Below are 17,736 nucleotides of genomic sequence, written 5' to 3'. Positions count from 1 at the left end.
TGAACCTGTGGTTCATCTTAGCCATCTGACGACTGTTGGCACTACTTTGCCAGTGAAACAGTAAAGCTGTGGACAGGATGTCTGTAACTCCTTTGGGTCATGTCCTTCATCTGCCTCTCTGGCTGGCAGCTAGGAAACAAGCTGGTCATTATTAAACCAAAAAGTTTAGTGGGAAGAAGTTGCTTCTACATCAGGGAATACCGAGGAAAATACGATCGTATCTTAAAAACTGCAGGGGTCAAAAACCTTATCTGAAAATGAAGGGACTCCATTTCCAACTAACAGTATGCATTAGCTGGAAGAGAGAAGTGCCGAGTGCTGGAATGACTTCTAGTGAACCACTTAGTCTTCATTCTCTCCTGTTCGTTGCCTGTCTACAAGATGCGCTGTGAAGAAAAAGGAGAGGAAAACATAACTTCTAGCCTGTAGTGACAGGAGAGAGAGATAAAATTCATATTCTATGAGTAAAGCCCCAAAGTGTCATTTATTTGACTTAAAAATTGAATTTTGGCATTTAAATATTAGACTTACTACATAGACTAGTAACACAATACTAGTGATAAAGTTTATCTTTTCTTGCAGTTATCTGCAAAAGACAGGAGAATCCTTTTGAGCAAAAAGACTCTGATTAGCTAGGTGTCAGAAGCAGTGTTAAGCATGTGTGAATACTGCAGAAAGTTATGCCTTATATGGTATGGTTTACAGCAGTTTGCATTTATCCAAGTAGTTTGGAGAGCGAGAAAGTATGGTATGGGGATACTTCAAGATACTAAGATCAGTTTGGCAATTTGGTAAAGGGGCAGTGATCAGTAGTGGGCACTGTTACCACAAAAGAAGTATGATGTGTGAACCCAGGGACTTCTGCCGTGTAAAACTGAAAGCCAAGCTGCTTGAGCCCTTAATAGGAACACAAAATCTCCTCGGAGAAGAACACAAACCAAAATCATTGTCTACCAATCTGTAGTACATTTACTTTATGCCATGACATTTTCCTATCCTTGTATGGGAGAAATACGCTTAAAGAGCAGCCTGGTTTCTTGTCTTTATAGAAAATGCCATTGTCTCTTTAGTTTTCAAAGGTGTAGAAATAGTCAAGATTAGAGGAGCCCCAATCTTTAGCCATAAAAGAGAATTGAGAGAAGACTAAGGCACCTCAGATTCATGGAGAGATGCGGAGCACCCCACACAGATGTTGCTACACAACTCCTGTGTGTCTTACGCATTTGCGTACGTGCAGCTAAGGTGGAACGCAGATGTGCAAATGCTCCAGAAGGAACTGGAGGGCTCTCACCTATGCTTCAGCCCATGGGACCATCCTCTCTTAAGGGAAGACCGACTTAATGTTCAGTAGGAAGAAGCTGTTTTCACTGGAGGTGAAATTTCAAAGTTGATTTCTGATTTTTTCTGATTTCTGTCTTGGTACAAACTGTACTGAAATAGATGGGATATGAATCATGCAAAATGAATCAGTAACATGATTAAAAATGCTCATGTATTCATTGTGCCAGATTTCTACAGCTTTTATAATCTTTATGAAAATTTTCATAAACTTGTGAATATCAGATAAAGTGATTATGAGAAGTTCAACCATTTATTTACCTGTGGAGCTTTATTAAACTTACTTTAGGACAAACAGAACAATTGCCATTAATAGTATAAGCTTTACAAGGTATCTTAACTTGCCAATAAGAAAATCCTGGCTAGAAGTGTAAAAACGTCTTCAGCTGGAATGAAAAAATAGATTCAAATAAGACACTTAACTATTATAACAAGTATTGTAACCCTTACATTTATATATTGAAGGAGAGAATAAGCTTGAGAGGATATATACTCCAAATATGTACTTTAAAGATAGAATTAACATTTGTTAAACAAGAAGTAAAACATATAGTATCAAAAAAATGTCTTCAGGAGCATACAATATTCCCTCTATGGACTCTGCTGCTCATTATGGGAACTGAATTGGCTGCAGCCCCTTGGATAGAGTGGAAAATTTTGCATGCATTTTTCTATCGGATTTCACACGGAAAAGATATGCTAATAGCTTAGGCAAGTCAGCGAAAGTCGTCAGAAGGTGAGGCTAACCTAAGCATGAGGCTCACAACTGTAGCTTAACTTAGTGCGGCTTGAACTGTTAAAAGCTATTAGCCACCTGACCTAGACTCACAAACCGGTTAAATTTGTATTCTATAGCATGTCCTTTATATTTGAAACTAAATACATTAAATGATATTATAGAGATATAAAAAGTGCTTATAAAATCATTAATAATTTCAGCTGTCTAAAATGACACCATATTTTGACAATTTGTTTCACGGGCTGTCGTTAGTGTGACAGTAAGATACTGGTCTTTAAGTCTTGCTCTAGCTCTCTTGAAAGCTGAGTAATGTTTGTATATTAGTAGTAGTGTATTTGTAGTTGATGATGAGGACAACCAAAAAGATGAAGACCGTGATGACTGAATAGAGCATAATTCTAGGTGTATCTGACCTGAAATGCAAATGAAATAGGATTAAATACAATTACTTTCTGGATTTCTGCCTTAATTAGACAAGAATATCTCAGATTTCATACTAGCAGTATATTCACTCGGTACACTAACTCACGACAATATTTATTTGGTTAATTATTAGGGATTTCTTTTAATCTGTATGGTCATAACGATTCAGAATCCAATAGGAATACCTAAATTACTTGCTTTTTCAGTCAACGGCAAGTGGCTTGTTCAGTCAATGGCAATTCCTTTGATTAGGGAACAAGAATAAAGCCTTTTCCTAATAAGAGGTGACTGTACTAGGGTCCTTGGAAGTTCATTTGGTTTAAAAAGCTTTCCAATGCCAGGTATCTTTTGTACAGAACACAGAAAATAAAATACCACAGAAGTTGGAATGAGAAGCAGGTAGTATCCGCTGGTTTACCAGGCTGAGGCCTGCAGGTTGGGATCTGAGTAATATCTCTGAACACTTTTCACCTAGTCAAATAAATTGTAAGCCTGGCTAAAGGAATTCTCTGAAGTTTCTGGGTATGTTGGAGAAGTGTTAATGGATAATGTTAAATTTTTTTTTATTCCCATCCACGCAAATCCTGTATTTTTACCAGGAGGCTGCGGAAACATTATTTCTGCAAGACTAATATTAATGGCTAGAAACAAGTCTAAGCAGTTGCAAGGGATGTGTCTAGCTTTGTGGATCTTGTAAGAGCACTTGTATTACAGCAAGCGCGGTTTGACAGGCTGGCAAACTTCCTGTTTGCTTTCAAATGGAGATCCTGGAGAAACTACATCATTAAAAACGTGTGGATAAATTCTTCTGCCTTTATCTGTGAGTCTTCTGCACAGAACAAGAACATGGTATCTTGTCTTTATGCTTTCGTAATATCAAGTTTATTTCACACAAATATTAATAATAGAATAAGACTGTAAGAATAATTTAATATATTAAATAACAATACTATTTAGAAACGTCTACTAGCTGTTACCTTTCAATTACACCGTATATATGGACTGCAAAGAATGCTTTTAGATCACAAAAACTGAAACACATAAAAAAGCCTTGTTAGGTTATTTTCACAGCTGAGAGCAAAACCAGAGAATCTTATGAAACTGTTGAGGGCCCAGAATCACCCTTTTTACATATTTACATGTATCTTTACATATTTAATATGTACATATTAAATGTACATATCTTTACATATTTAATGAAAAATTTAAGTTCTTGATAAGCAGATTAGAATTATTAAATTATTAACATTATTCAAAACCTTCTAAAGTTATAAATAACACTCAAAGTACATAGTCAATTTTTAATATATTTGCAGTTACAGTTATTGTGTCTGCAGTAAAGTCAACTTTTGTGAGCATTCAAGCATGTAAATACATGTTTTTATGTGTTCTCTGCCTTGGAAAAAGCACTTTCTACAAGAGTCATCCCAGCAGTATCAGCAGGGCTTGTGGAGGTTTAAACAGGAGGTAACCTCTCTCTGCAAAGATCAGGATACAAGGGAACATTTACGGCTCTGAGAGAGGTTAGAAAAAGTTTGAAAACTGTTCTCTTTACTGTAGGCTTAGTGTAAGCAGGGAACATTGCAGAAACTGCAGTGCATTAACCAGTCCTCACGGTTATCCATCTGACCTCTGTGCTGGTGGTTCAAGCAAGCAGATTTGAAAGAAGGGGAGAATAAAAGCCACAGCTCTCCCCTCTGCCAGGACCTTTTTTCAGGTTGTGAAACCTTACACTTGTTGGTTTCAAGTGCAAGGTTGGCTAGTAGAAGTAAGCCACCAGGAAATGTGAACGTACCAGTTTATTTTATTGCCGCCTTATTGGAATGTATCTATGTTCCCAAAATACAGGGGATGTGGGGTAGTACACTGAGTATTATACAGATCAATCTATTTTAAAAAATTTGGAGTGGATAAAAAAGTTGAAATATGAAATTTGTCATTTGACGTAAAGGGAAGACAAATATTCTTGAATAGAAGCAATACTCTCGTAAGTTCTTGTAAAACATAAAATAGGACATTTTCAAAGATTTTTGGATAACCTATGTTTATTTACAAATAGCATGGTTCTTTTTTTGTAAATGCCTCATTGTTTTCAGATTATGTACTCAGCATATATGCTGTGGATTAGTCTGAAAAATGGAAAAGTCAAGGATTCTGAGAAATGACACCCTCATTTCTAAGTTAGACCTAGGCAGAAGTGAAAATATTGGTAGCACCCGAAGCCAAAGGAAATCCTGAGCAAAAAGATTTAAAAAATATCAACGGTAGGCATTTCATCCATTTTCACCCCACATCATTACATTTTACCACACTAAGAAAAAGACAATAACCTGTAGTTTCGATCTCGTATCCTCACTCTGAACACATAAATGGCACTATGACTAGTACCCAAACAATGTAATTGTTCGAAGTGCTCTTTAAAATCTGATACTGCTCATGCAGTCCTTCATTTGTACTGTTCTGATGAAACACAAAACAGGATCTGTAATTCTGAACAGAAACAATAAAAGAGTTACTTTTTTTTGAACTAGCTTTGAAAAGCAATTAAACACAAACACAGATTCGGTGTGGTGGTTTTTTTATATGCAAGTAGCAGCCGAAAATGATTAATAGATTCTGCTATGTAGATGTCCAACTGAGCATAAATTAAATGTCCATATGAACATAAACTGCATAGTTCAGTCCCTTGACAGAGCTATTAAAAAACTGCCAGTAATTTACTGAACACATACATCAGTCCTTACAGTAACTGCGTTTCTCCTAAAGGCATCATTGTAGAGAACTTTCTGATCTTACAGTTGTAAGTCAGTCTGTGTTCAGTTTATCATATTCAGTCTCTATTATACAGATCTCAAGGCTACTACTAGACAGAAGAGACAGACTACAAAATAGGTAGAGAACTTGGAAGATGCCTCAGAATTTTTCTGAAAATCTTCAGAAAATATTTTCCCCAATCTGAAAGGGGCATGAAGATGCTTCAGAATTATGGCTAAAGTCCTCGACAAGAAAGTCCTGGACAGGACAAAGCATTTGTTCTGTGGATATACAGAACACATTTTGTCTTTTCCCATCCAGCTTGGCTGCTTGAAGGTAAAAACCCCCGATGTCATGGTTCATACATTCTCTTTACATTCTTTCAACCTCATAACACTTGTGGGTTCCTGGCACAGCTCCCAATGGGAATCTGATCAATCAAACAGCAAAAATAGAAAGAGGTTACTTTCTGTGTGTTTCTCAAGATGTATTGTCTATATGTACATGTCTACATTCGTACAGTTGGTATGTGTATGTAAGCTCTGTTAGTCAGAAAATTGCCCTGTTGATATAGATAGAGAAGGTACACTAACATATAAGATGCGAAGGGTTGCTTCTGCAGAAGAATGAATTTTAGGAAAAAAAGATGCATGCAAGCATTTCCTTTGCTAAATAAAAGTAAGTCTTGGGTAAGAGTTTTATGTGTGTTCTAAAAGTCACGTTATCTTCATAGAAAACCAGAAAAAAGGTCAGCCATGAGGAACTGACTCTCACCTACACTAATGGGCCAAGGTAATGGTGACTGAAGAGGTTATCTTAGTGGACAGGTTTAGAAGAGGCTTGTAGTCCCATACTCAAAGGATTTTCTTATTAAAAGATGCAGAAATTTAATTAAGCTTCCATTAATAAAACAGTTTGCTGGCAGGAGAGTTGAGTCTGCTTTGCTTCTTCAAAAGTCTACCATCAAGAGGGTGGGAAAAGCAGATTAATCTTCACATAGAATAATCTTTAACCTAATTGTGCAAGGCTAAAAAATGGCATGAAATGAGCTGTCAGAGCTATCAGAGCTCTAGCAGAGCTAACAGAGAGACCAGAACTCTTCAATTTGAATAGATAGTAAAGAATCGCTGCTTGGGGGAGGGCTCATAATGGAGAATATGATCTTCATGAATAGTGAGCTGAAAGCCTTTTCAACTTGCCTGTCTCAATAGATCTTGTGGATTCCTTTCTCCTGTTTACAAGAATGTTCCTCACTGGTAAGAGCAAGGTTATATTAACCCCACTAGCATCCACATCCAAACAGTTAGATGAAAAGGATTTAGGTGGAAAAACATATTGCAAGTTGGTGTAATAATAATGGAAGTCTCTTGGTATTTTTGACTGAAAGTCTCAGAAGATCCTGAAGCCAAAGTTGCTCAGGCAAAGTTAGACTGCTGAAGGCCAGCAAAACCACTTGGTCTTCATCCTACATTACCTTGACAATCTCCTATGAAAGGCAGGAAACTGGGGGAAATGTGTTCATCAGCTCTTCTAACCATATGATTGGGAAGGAGTCTGATGCTGACCTGAAAGCCAAGGCTCCCCTACAGCATAGTATCAATAATATTACTGATATGTAAGGCAAAAAGAGCAATACTGAGCAAAAAGAGGTCTCTTCACAAGGAGCCACATGGAGAAGACAAGGGGCAATGGCTACAAGTTGCACTGGGAGAGGTTTCATCTCGATGTAAGAAAGAATTGTTTTACAGTGAGAACAATCATTCACTGGAACAACCTCCCCAGGGACGTGGTAGAGTCCTCATCGCTGGAGGTGTTCAAGATGTGACTGGACAGGGTGCTAGATAATCTCATCTAGGCTCCCTTTCCCACAAAAGGTTGGACCAGATGATGTTTCAAGGTTCCCTCCAACCTGGGCCGATCTATGATTCTATGATTCAAAACTATTTTACAAAGACATTTAAATTCATCCAGAGTTATATTTGTGATTAAGATTAGATTCTAGCAATGAGAAGGGTACAAATAGGTCAAGCTTCTTAAATATGAATTGATGCATAAAAGCAGCATTGTTTTTATTAGAAGTATATTCTAATGGTAGAAGTATTTTAAACAGACAGATGTAACTGTAATGATGAAATAGATTTCACCCTAAATTTAACTATAGCTGCGTTTCTAGTATCGAGACCACAGATAGACTACTAAAAAGGCTTACTGAACTGTAATGACATTATTGCCCCTTTGAGCAAAAGCCCAAATTTGGGGGGTTCTGTGAAACAATTTTGTTTAGATGGGAAATAAATGCTATGAAGTTGACCTAAATGCCAAGGAAACTACTGATAAATAGGATATCCAAATGGAATCCTTTCCAAACTGGCATTGGTAACAAAACTGTCTCTGGCTTTGATGTGGCGAGGATATCAGACAAATTTCTGTCTCTCTGAACAACACAGTGAAGACAAGATTTTGCAGAAATTTCAAGCCAGATACTCCAGCCTTGTGTGCAAGAAATAACTCATTCTTTGCCTTTATTTTTTAGGAAAGATGAACACAATTTTCGTTGCTTATTTTACTTCTACTGGCTTGAACCCAGTCTTCTTCTGACAGCTGCCTGCTGTGTGTTGGCATCTGAGGAATTCTTTTAGTTCTATAATCCCCCTCTGGCTTCCTGTCTAGCACTCTTCTTTGTGTTCCACTCTTCTGTATTTCAAGAGTTTCAATTATTCCTATTGTTGACCACAAAGAATGCTTTACTGAATAATAAGTGATACCTTTACCATTCTTGCAATGTAATAACTAACAATGCTGATAATGTATTTTCAGCACAAAATTATCCTTTTAGATCATTTTATGGTTAGATCAATGCAGTATTGTCATACGAGCTTTATTCCACCCTGTCAATGCTTCACCATGCCCCCCTCCTCCAAGGATATTAGTAATGCAAGAATATGAAGCAAGATAACAACAGATTTTATTCATGCTATCACCAGCTATTTCTAAACGTACATTTTCATACCTCTGGTCCCCATATTTTATCCAATGTAGAGTTTTTACTTTGTTTAAGCATCATGGGCCAAGACTGTGCTTTGTAAAGACAACCTGCCTGTTAAAAATACAAATTAAAAAAACAACCAGATTAAAAATGTGAATTTAAAATGTGTATCATTTGAAAGTATGGTACATGAAAAGGTGGCATCATGCTTCAGTATATTTGATTTACTTCTCTTTAAGAGATGACTGTGTTTGTCATGGTTGCAAATGAATAAGTAGGATCATGTCCAAACCTCCAGCATAGCTGTATATGTATACATAGAAGAGTGTCAAAGAGTTCTTTCATAAATTGAGCTGTCAGAGGAGGCTACATATAGTGTTCCCCTAACACTATATGTAGATGAGGATTTGGTTTAAATATCTTTTGTCATCCTACTGAAAAAGTAAGCAATGTACTAATTTTAATTATAAATAGATGGGGCAGAATTAGTTTTGATGACCATGTGGATTAGCGCTATCATTTTTTTTCTCTTTGGAGAGAAGGCAGTCTGAAATTTCAAAGTGATTTTTGAAGTTTCATTTCCCAAACCATATTCTGTTGGGCACATTTGTCTTCTGTTTACTGTATTGTTTCGATACCTCCCACATGCGTAACTTTGAATAGTCTATGATGTTAAGTCCAGTATATGAAATGTTAAAATGTTATGCAGCTATATACATCCATTCAGACTAAAGAGGTCTCAACATGTGTAAGAACAGTTGTACTTTGCATGTAGACCATTATGCATAAAATATTTAAAATACATTCTCAGTAGATGGCTTACTTCTTTCATGAATGAAGTGTACCCATAGTCAGTTCTGCCTTTCATCTCCCATAATATAAAATTTGCTTCAACATTTCTAACATATGAATCGCTTCATATCTGTAAAACATGTGGAATGTGACATCTCAATAAAACAGCACAAGCACACAAACAGCTTTTGTATTCAGAACTGTGCATGGATCAGTGAGCATGTAGAGCTGCTGCCGCTGCAGAGGGTAAGACAGGTAGGCAGAATTCTGACAAGACGTTTTACTCTAAGGCGTCTTAAGGCGTCTTGTAATTACAGCACTAATGCGGTACAGCAATACCCACTGAAACCAAAGCATCCTGTACTATGTGCGAAAAGGAACATAAAGATTTGATAACATTAATCTTGCCATTGGACTTGGATGCTTTCTGCAGCTTCACATCCGTACATGACCTTGGTAGAAGAAGTATTCCTCGTGCCTTGCAACTTATCAGCACTGTACTTACAGGGAAATAACAGGTTGGAAATACTCTTCATAATGAAGTTCCATTGGGCAACCGTATTTATCCCAGTTATAATAGGCTATCTGAAAAAAGGAGAAGTTTTATTCAGATATTGAATGTCGCACTCTGTTTCTCTTCTTCATATTCAGCCCAACTAGAATGAAACCTATAACTCTTACCTGGTCCTCATCTGTTGGGTTCCACAGAAATTTCCTAATGAAACGAAAAATCAACAATCATTAAACCTCTTATTTTTATTTATCTTTATATAACATGGTGTCAATTGTTTAGACAGAAAGATTTCAACCTGCCACTCTTCTCCGTGACTTAAAAACATAAGCAGCAAGTCTTTCTTTCTACTATACAGTTTAAACCTCCTTATGTTATTAAAAATCAACTTAAAAACGACACTAGTTTCTAAAGATTTGTAGCCAACTATTGCTATCAGCATTACCCAGAACTAGTAACTAAAAATTTAGATAACAGAAAAATTACAGTCCCCAGTTTCTTTACACTGTTCCTTTAACAGCATAATGGATGAAACTCTGAACTACAGCAAATGCCCATTAACCTGTTGGGATCAGGTACAGATAACGCTTTTGCAGATATTTCAGAGAGTAATCTGAGAAAAGAAAAAAATATTTCAATAGTTTTCTGCATTGATTCAATCAGGCTATTCTGGTAGAGAATACTTAGAATACTAGTTCACTTTAAGTTCATAAGTACTGTGTACTGTAACAAAAGAAACAGTAATTAATATTAATAATATCAAAACAGCCTAATTTTATATTAAGTGATATATATTCAAATATAGCACTTCAGTTTCATATGACAGTATGTCCAAAATGCCTAGTCTTCTTTGGGCTGTTAATACAGTGTCTTAATACAGTATTTTGTAGGTAGTGAAATTACGTTTTTCACAGACTACATCTACAGGTCTAAAAGACAAAGAAAAATTAATCTGTATAAATTGGCTTCATTTAATACTTCAGCAGTGCACAAACACGTAAATGATTTTTCATTATTCTACGCTTTAAGAATTATCATTATTTGGACAACAATTTTTCATCTATTATTTTGGTATTCTGAACTCAATTCACAAAAAACCCTTTCCCAATAATTTCAGGATGTTACTGAATTTTCTAAGGATATGAATTTTTAAAGAAAGTATGAAAAAGCTGGCTTTGGGGATGAATTTTAGGCTAGTTTCAAATTAATTCTAAAGGTAGAAGAGATCTATTGGTTACGCTTTTACTTTCCTGAACTCTTTGATATAAATCTCAGTACGAGAATGAAGTTTGAGCTAATAATACTGTACTTCCAATCATGGATGTAAACAGTTCAGAGAGTTATAGGAAAATAAGGCTGAACAAACCGCAGAAGGTCATCTTCTCCATCCTGCTGCCCCAAGACAGGATAAAGGATACCTACATTACGCTGGCTTTCCAAGGGATGATAATGAGAATTGATAATATTATGGAAAGTTAGATATTTTATTTAAAAAAAAAATTGCTAATTTTTTTCCTCAGAAGTTATAAGCTATCTAAATCTGTACATAATTCTAAAAGATAAACATTTCAATTATTTTTATGCATTTACGCAGCAGAAGAAACATTTTATAAATCTAGTAAGTGATATATATGAGGCTAAAAGTACCACTGTATTAGCATTTATTTCAACTAGTTACCCAGAAGCAAATAAAGTATTAAAACTTACCTCTCAACAACCATATGCCTTCCTGGAGGGCAGCCAACATAAAAGTAAGATACCTGAAAAAAATACAAACTTTAGTTTACCCAGGAAACCTTCCAGAAATGAACATCGTCCATGCGCTTTGAGGAGTCTGGTCACTACTAATGGGAATAATGGCTATTGCACCAATTCTGCATGCTGGTTCAGTACTATGTCTGTCTTCTTGTCCACAAACTGTTTCATATCTTACTCATCTTGGACACTTTTTCATCAATACTGTACTGTGAACTTCCTCTCTTCTGCATTTCTACTTAGACAGTGTTTATATTATTTTACATGATGTTAGTTAATTGGAAGGATATGAATTGGAGTGAAATCCTCCTGGCAGTGGGTCAGGATTTGCTCATAAGAATCTGAGAAGCATTGTTTTTTTTTTTTTTCAAAGTACCTTATCAAGCTACAGCACCTACCTGATACTGTAATTTACATGCATTTTCAAAGATGCTAGGCTGCAGTTCAACTGCCATAACACCACTGGTGAATTCTCCAAAAAAGAATCCCCTGCCCAAAACAAGAATTTGTATTAGAATTTATTTTGAAATAAATCAGTAACACCAAAGAAATGAAATGCAGCAGTATCAAGGTCATTTCATTTGAAGGCAAGAGGCACCTATTATTATTACTTATTATTTCTTATTTTATTATCACATCACCTACAATGTCACTGTCCCATTTTATTCCCACTGTACTAATAAAGGTATCGCGGTATTACAGATGGATGTTTGAGGGACTATGAGAGTCAGTCCTGGCAGTCAGTGATTTTTAAATGCTCATAGATTCCAGAGAAACAAGTTTGACTTTATTAGACCTCCTGGTTACTTTTTTAATAAAACAGCAGCTATCCAAGGACAGACTACATTTTTCAGTTAGTTTCAGGACTAGTTCTCTTGGAATGCTAGAATAAATTTTGCTTTGGGAGGATGGATTAATGATTGCTGTGAAATGGGTCTTTATAGATAAACACAAGTCCAATTAAAGTGAGATGGTGAAGACAGCTTAGAAAATGTGAACAGATGAAAGATTTTTTTAGTTTGCAGACAAACCACATTGTGAAATGCAGAAAAGTCAAGTTTGGGTGGGAGGTTGATCACTGTTCTGGGAGATTTGGGCTTATTATTGAACCTATTAACAGGTGCAATAGAATCTGGAATTAGGAAGATGGAAATAAGCAGAATTACAGACATCCTATCTGAATTAACTTTTTGCAGAACTCTGGCTTGTGTTGAGATAAGATGAAAGGCATAAGACAACCTACTGTAGCACTGAAGCTGAAATCTATCAGTCAGAGACTGTTGACTCAGGCAGCCCTAAAACAGAGTACTTAGCTGGTTGCTCCTATTGTAGTTTTCCATAAAGAAATCAATTTCAGAAAATCATTGGTCCTTGCAAACAGTACTGAAGACAGCTGATTGTATTTCCCATCTGTGATCTGACATTCTGAAATGGCAAGGTTTGTTCACTAGCATTTTTAGCACTCCTTGAAGGAGAATATTAGAGTTGAATTGGAAGCTTGATTCAAAACTTTTAAAGATCGACCATTTCTGACAAAAGAATAATCAGGCTACTTTGTCCTTTGATGCAGAGCATAGTGATGATATAATCAGGTGCACATAGGGGTCTTTATGGCTCTGTACTTCAGTATATTAACGTAAAGACCTTTGTCCTTGAATCCTGGGCTAAAATCCTGGCATGAATTCTGTAACTTGCCAAGAAGCAATCCATTTTGACTGATTTGGATGGAGGGAAAAAAAGGGTGGAATGGCATATCCACACAGATATTTTGAGGATCCTGCCACCATTACAGGTACAAACTGATATGGAAAGAGAAACTGAACAGCATGCTGAGGGGAGGGAGCAGAGAGGAGGACGTCTGAAATAATCAAACATGCTTAAATGAAGGGTTCAAAGATGGATTCACATCACAAAAGTGACTAGGGAAGTCACTTGCCTAAAACAACCAGATTTGACTGCTTGAGCAAAACACAAGCAGAATTACCTCAGAAACCACAAGTAATTTCTGCTCATAAAGTAGGCTTGATAAATTTGCTAATCTGAGTTAGAAGGAGGCAGAGGAATACATGTGCTAATTCTGGGCATCCAGTCCCTTACAGTCCTTCTCCCCAGGTGCACAGAGCAAACTGGAAATATGTGTTTGCTTTTTTATGCATTGCTGTTACTATCAATGGCATAGGTGATTACCATTGTACCTAAAGAGAAATATGGTATTGTCTGCCAAGACTTGGTATCTTTGGAGATGGGGGTGCAAGATGTAGGGCCCTGCCAATGGTAGATTTACTGATAGATTTAAGATTGTTGCATTCATTGGCAGTGAGATCCTCACGGGTGATAGTTGGTAGAAGAATCCAGAAGACTACAGGACAGCTCACCAAAGTATTAAGTCTGTGCTAATTGCTGAAGAAGGTTTTAAAATCATCTGGTATCCTAAAGCAACGGTGGGCTTCCTCAACAAAATGAAGGAGGCATTACCAATGTCTGACGATTCCTGGTAAATGAATGAGTATCTGGATGAAAAAAAAGGAGTTAATCCTTGCGTAAGAGCTCCAATGCCAGTGATTTTAAAGTGGGTTGCAGTACTGCTGATTCAAAGATGAAGTGAAAGAAGAATGACCATTTGGGGTAGTTAGCCTTTTTCATGGATAATTTGCCAAAATCTTTGGGTGGATACTTCACCTAACCAAAACTGTAAAAATCTTGTCTTGGATGGAAAGCAAAAGAAGCTATTCAAAACAAAACATAATACGGAGTCTGAGCTCATTACCAATTGTCAGACCAATCTAAGGGGACACATGAGACTGGCAAAATAACTTCTAAAAACATAATGAGTGTAATTATGGGAACAAATAAAGGAAAGCTGTTAGTAAAGCATACAAATCACAGTAGTTAGGACTATTAGGCATCTACTCTTGCTTTCTGAGTATCTCAGGACATTTTAATTACATCTGGATTCTTCTGAATAAAGCATAGTAAATTTAGTTAACTAAAGCATTTCAGTTCTTAGGTGATCACTTCATGGCACATAAAGGTTTGAAGCCTCTGAAATAACAGGGAATTATAATTAATTTTAAACATAAGAATGAGGTCCAACAACCCATGCATCTGTGGAATAACACTCTCCTAACTACATCAGTGCAGTGGTTTAGTCTATCTGATATCATATTCATCTGTGCTCAAACTCTGATGCTTCAAAGGAGAGTGAAACCAAACACACCTTCACCTCACAGAGGGTAATTTGGCCATTGTGTACTGGGAAAACCATACCTTTCTAATTCCTACAGCATACCTGATAGAACACTTAAGCCTGATATTAAATTACATTAATTTTCTTGTGCAGAGTTGCAAGCATTATGAAAATGTTGAGGGCAATGGCCACTTTCTTTTATCAAACATGAAACAAATTGATTTTGTAGGTGTCACATTGTAAAACTTTTCCTTCACTTACCAGATAATTTTTGTGATCCTAAAGCCTTCTTAGTATTTTTACATTCCTTTTGAACAGGGGATATTAGAACTGGACACAAATATATTAGTCTCAGCTTTATCAACACTACGCACCAAAGCAAATTGATCTTCTCAGTTCTTGCTCATATTCTCTTTCTTATACATACCAAAATCCCATTCGGTCCTTTGCCAGAGCACTGTACTAAGGCTACATGTTGAGGTGCTTATTTTAACAGTAGCTGAAGTCATCTCCTTCAAAGAAGGAGGTGGCTCAATCATGTGCCACACTCAGTGATCTCTTGCATATCTTTCTAGGAAGAATAGCTCTTAGTTTATATGTGGAATGTAAGGTTTAGGGTCTGGAAAGGCTCTATGATGATATTTGCAAAAAGGCTTAAAAATGAGAGAAGACATTTTTTAGCCTGCAGTAGGCTATCAATTTGTTATTAATTCACTCATATATAAAGGACAACAGCATCTTGATTGTCAAAGGGACATTTGCATTTCTGAAAAAAGCTGGTTAATAGTATGGAAGAAGCTCAGAACTGTCTCCTGAGTAACCTGAGTATCAGTAACACTTCTAGAGATGAGAGAAGATTTGAATAAACCTGTATGCAAATCTAAAAAAAAGTGATGATAAGAGAGTTAGGATTGATCTCCAACCCCAGATCCTCATCAGTGAATATAACCTGGGGATGTAGGTTTGGTCAACAGCTGTATCTTCACCCAGGAATATATAAACGCTGAAAAGTCTGTCAGCTGGAACATAAAGAGTGAAAAGAAACTTTGGAATAAATCTATGTATTAGGTAAAATGTGCATGGTCTTTCTGTCAATAGGACCCTTATAAACCCCTGGTAACAGGATTATGTATTTTATATTTTATAAATATTTTATTTGCTTTCCCTAATGTGACTCATGTCCATTGTGGGCTGCATACGGCCCTTCTTGAAGAATTACAGCAACGAGCAGTATTTTCCCGTTAGCAATATTAACTGTATTATTTAATTTATGTAAATAACTGTCAGGGCAGTTAGCGTAGTCCTGAAGAAACTTTTCATTCCTGCTTATCAAAACTACATTATCAACTTAACATCTACTGTATAAATTTTCTGATACTCATAAAGCCTTTGTATAACTGGATTCTAAAGTATAGTCAGTTTGATGGTAAAATGTAAATGTCTAAAAGAGAATAAAGAATATCAATAATTAATAAAAATCTTTAAACCACAATTATGCTTCTAGTGAGATAAAGGATATCTTCATGATATCTGGGGAATCTGAAAAAATGTCCAATTCTACTTCTGGAACTTATTTTGTATGGGTCCTCCACAGTGCCTATGTTAAGTGAGAGGCTGAGTCTTTTTTCTACTCATGTGGTTCTAGGTTGCCCAAACAGTGTATCTGAGATTCATCTACCCTAAATTAGATATCTGAACTATAGGTCGATACATCCCATAAAGTAGGAGCCTTCATTTAGTTGAGACAAATGCCCTAGCGCAAAAGACTAAGCCGGTGTTCTTTGAACTTCTCAGTATTCTTACACTCTTCAGATTCATAGAATCATAGAATAGTTTGGGTTGGAAGGGACCTTTAAAAGGCATCTAGTCCAACCCCCTGCCATGGGCAGGGACATCTTCAACTAGATCAGGTTGCTCAGAGCCCCGTCCAACCTGACATTGAATGGGATGGGGCATCCACAGCTTCTCTGGGCAACCTGTGCCAGTGCTTCACCACCCTCATTGTAAAAAACTTCTTTGTTATGTCTACTTTAAATCTACCCTCTCTTAGTTTAAAACCATTCCCCCTTGTCCTGTTGCAACAGGCCCTGCTAAAAAGTTTGCCGCCATCTTTTTTATAAGTCCCCTTTAAATACTGATAGGCTGCAATAAGGTCTCCCCAGAGCCTTCTCCTCTCCAGGCTTAACAACACCAACTCTCTGAGCCTTTCTTCATAGGAGAGGTGTTCCATCCCCCTGATCATTTTTGTGACCCTCTTCTGGACCCGCTCCAACAGGTCCGTGTCTTTCCTGTACTGAGGGCTCCAGAGCTGGACGCAGTACTCCAGGTGGGGTCTTGCCAGAGCAGAGTAGAGGGGCAGAATCACCTCCCTTGACCTGCTGGCCACGCTTCTTTTGATGCAGCTCAGGATACGATTGGCCGCCTGGGCTGCGAGCGCACATTGCTGGCTCATGTCCAGCTCTTCATCCACCAGTACCCCCAAGTCCTTCTCGGCAGGGCCGCTCTCAATCCCTTCATCCCCCCAGCCTGTATTGATACCGGGGCTTACCCCGACCCAGGTGCAGGACCTTGCACTTGGCCTTGTTGAACCTCACGAGGTTCACACAGGCCCACTTCTCGAGCTTGTCCAGGTCCCTCTGGATGGCATCCCGTCCCTCTGGCGTGTCGACCGCACCACTCGGCTTGGTGTCATCTGCCAACTTGCTGAGGGTGCACTCGATCCCGCTGTCTGTGTCATTGATGAAGATATTAAACAGTACTGGTGCCAATACGGACCCCTGCGGGACGCCACTCATCGCCAGACTCCATCTGGACATTGAGCTGTTGGATGCGACCATCCAAACAATTCCTCACCCACCGGACAGTCCACCCATCCAATCCATACCTCTCCAATTTAGATAGAAGGATGTTGTGGGGGACCGTGTCAAAGGCCTTACAGAGGTCCACATAGATGACATCTGTAGCCCTTCCCGTGTCCACTGACGTAGTCACTCCATCACAGAAGGCCAGTAGGTTGGTCAGGCAGGACTTGCCCGTGGTGAAGCCATGCTGGCTGTCTCGAATCACCTCCCTGTCCTCCATGTGCCTTACCGTAGCTTCCAGGAGGATCCGTTCCATGATCTTCCCAGGCACAGAGGTGAGACTGACTGGCCTGTAGTTCCCCGGTTCTTCCTTTTTTCCCTTTTTAAAAATGGGGGTTATGTTTCCCCTTTTCCAGTCAGTGGGAACTTCACCGGACTGCCACAACTTCT

Source organism: Aptenodytes patagonicus, chromosome 3, assembly GCF_965638725.1.
Source record: "Aptenodytes patagonicus chromosome 3, bAptPat1.pri.cur, whole genome shotgun sequence".
Classification (NCBI taxonomy): domain Eukaryota; kingdom Metazoa; phylum Chordata; class Aves; order Sphenisciformes; family Spheniscidae; genus Aptenodytes; species Aptenodytes patagonicus.
The sequence above is the reverse complement of the archived record's forward strand: the minus strand, read 5'-3'. Positions refer to the sequence as shown.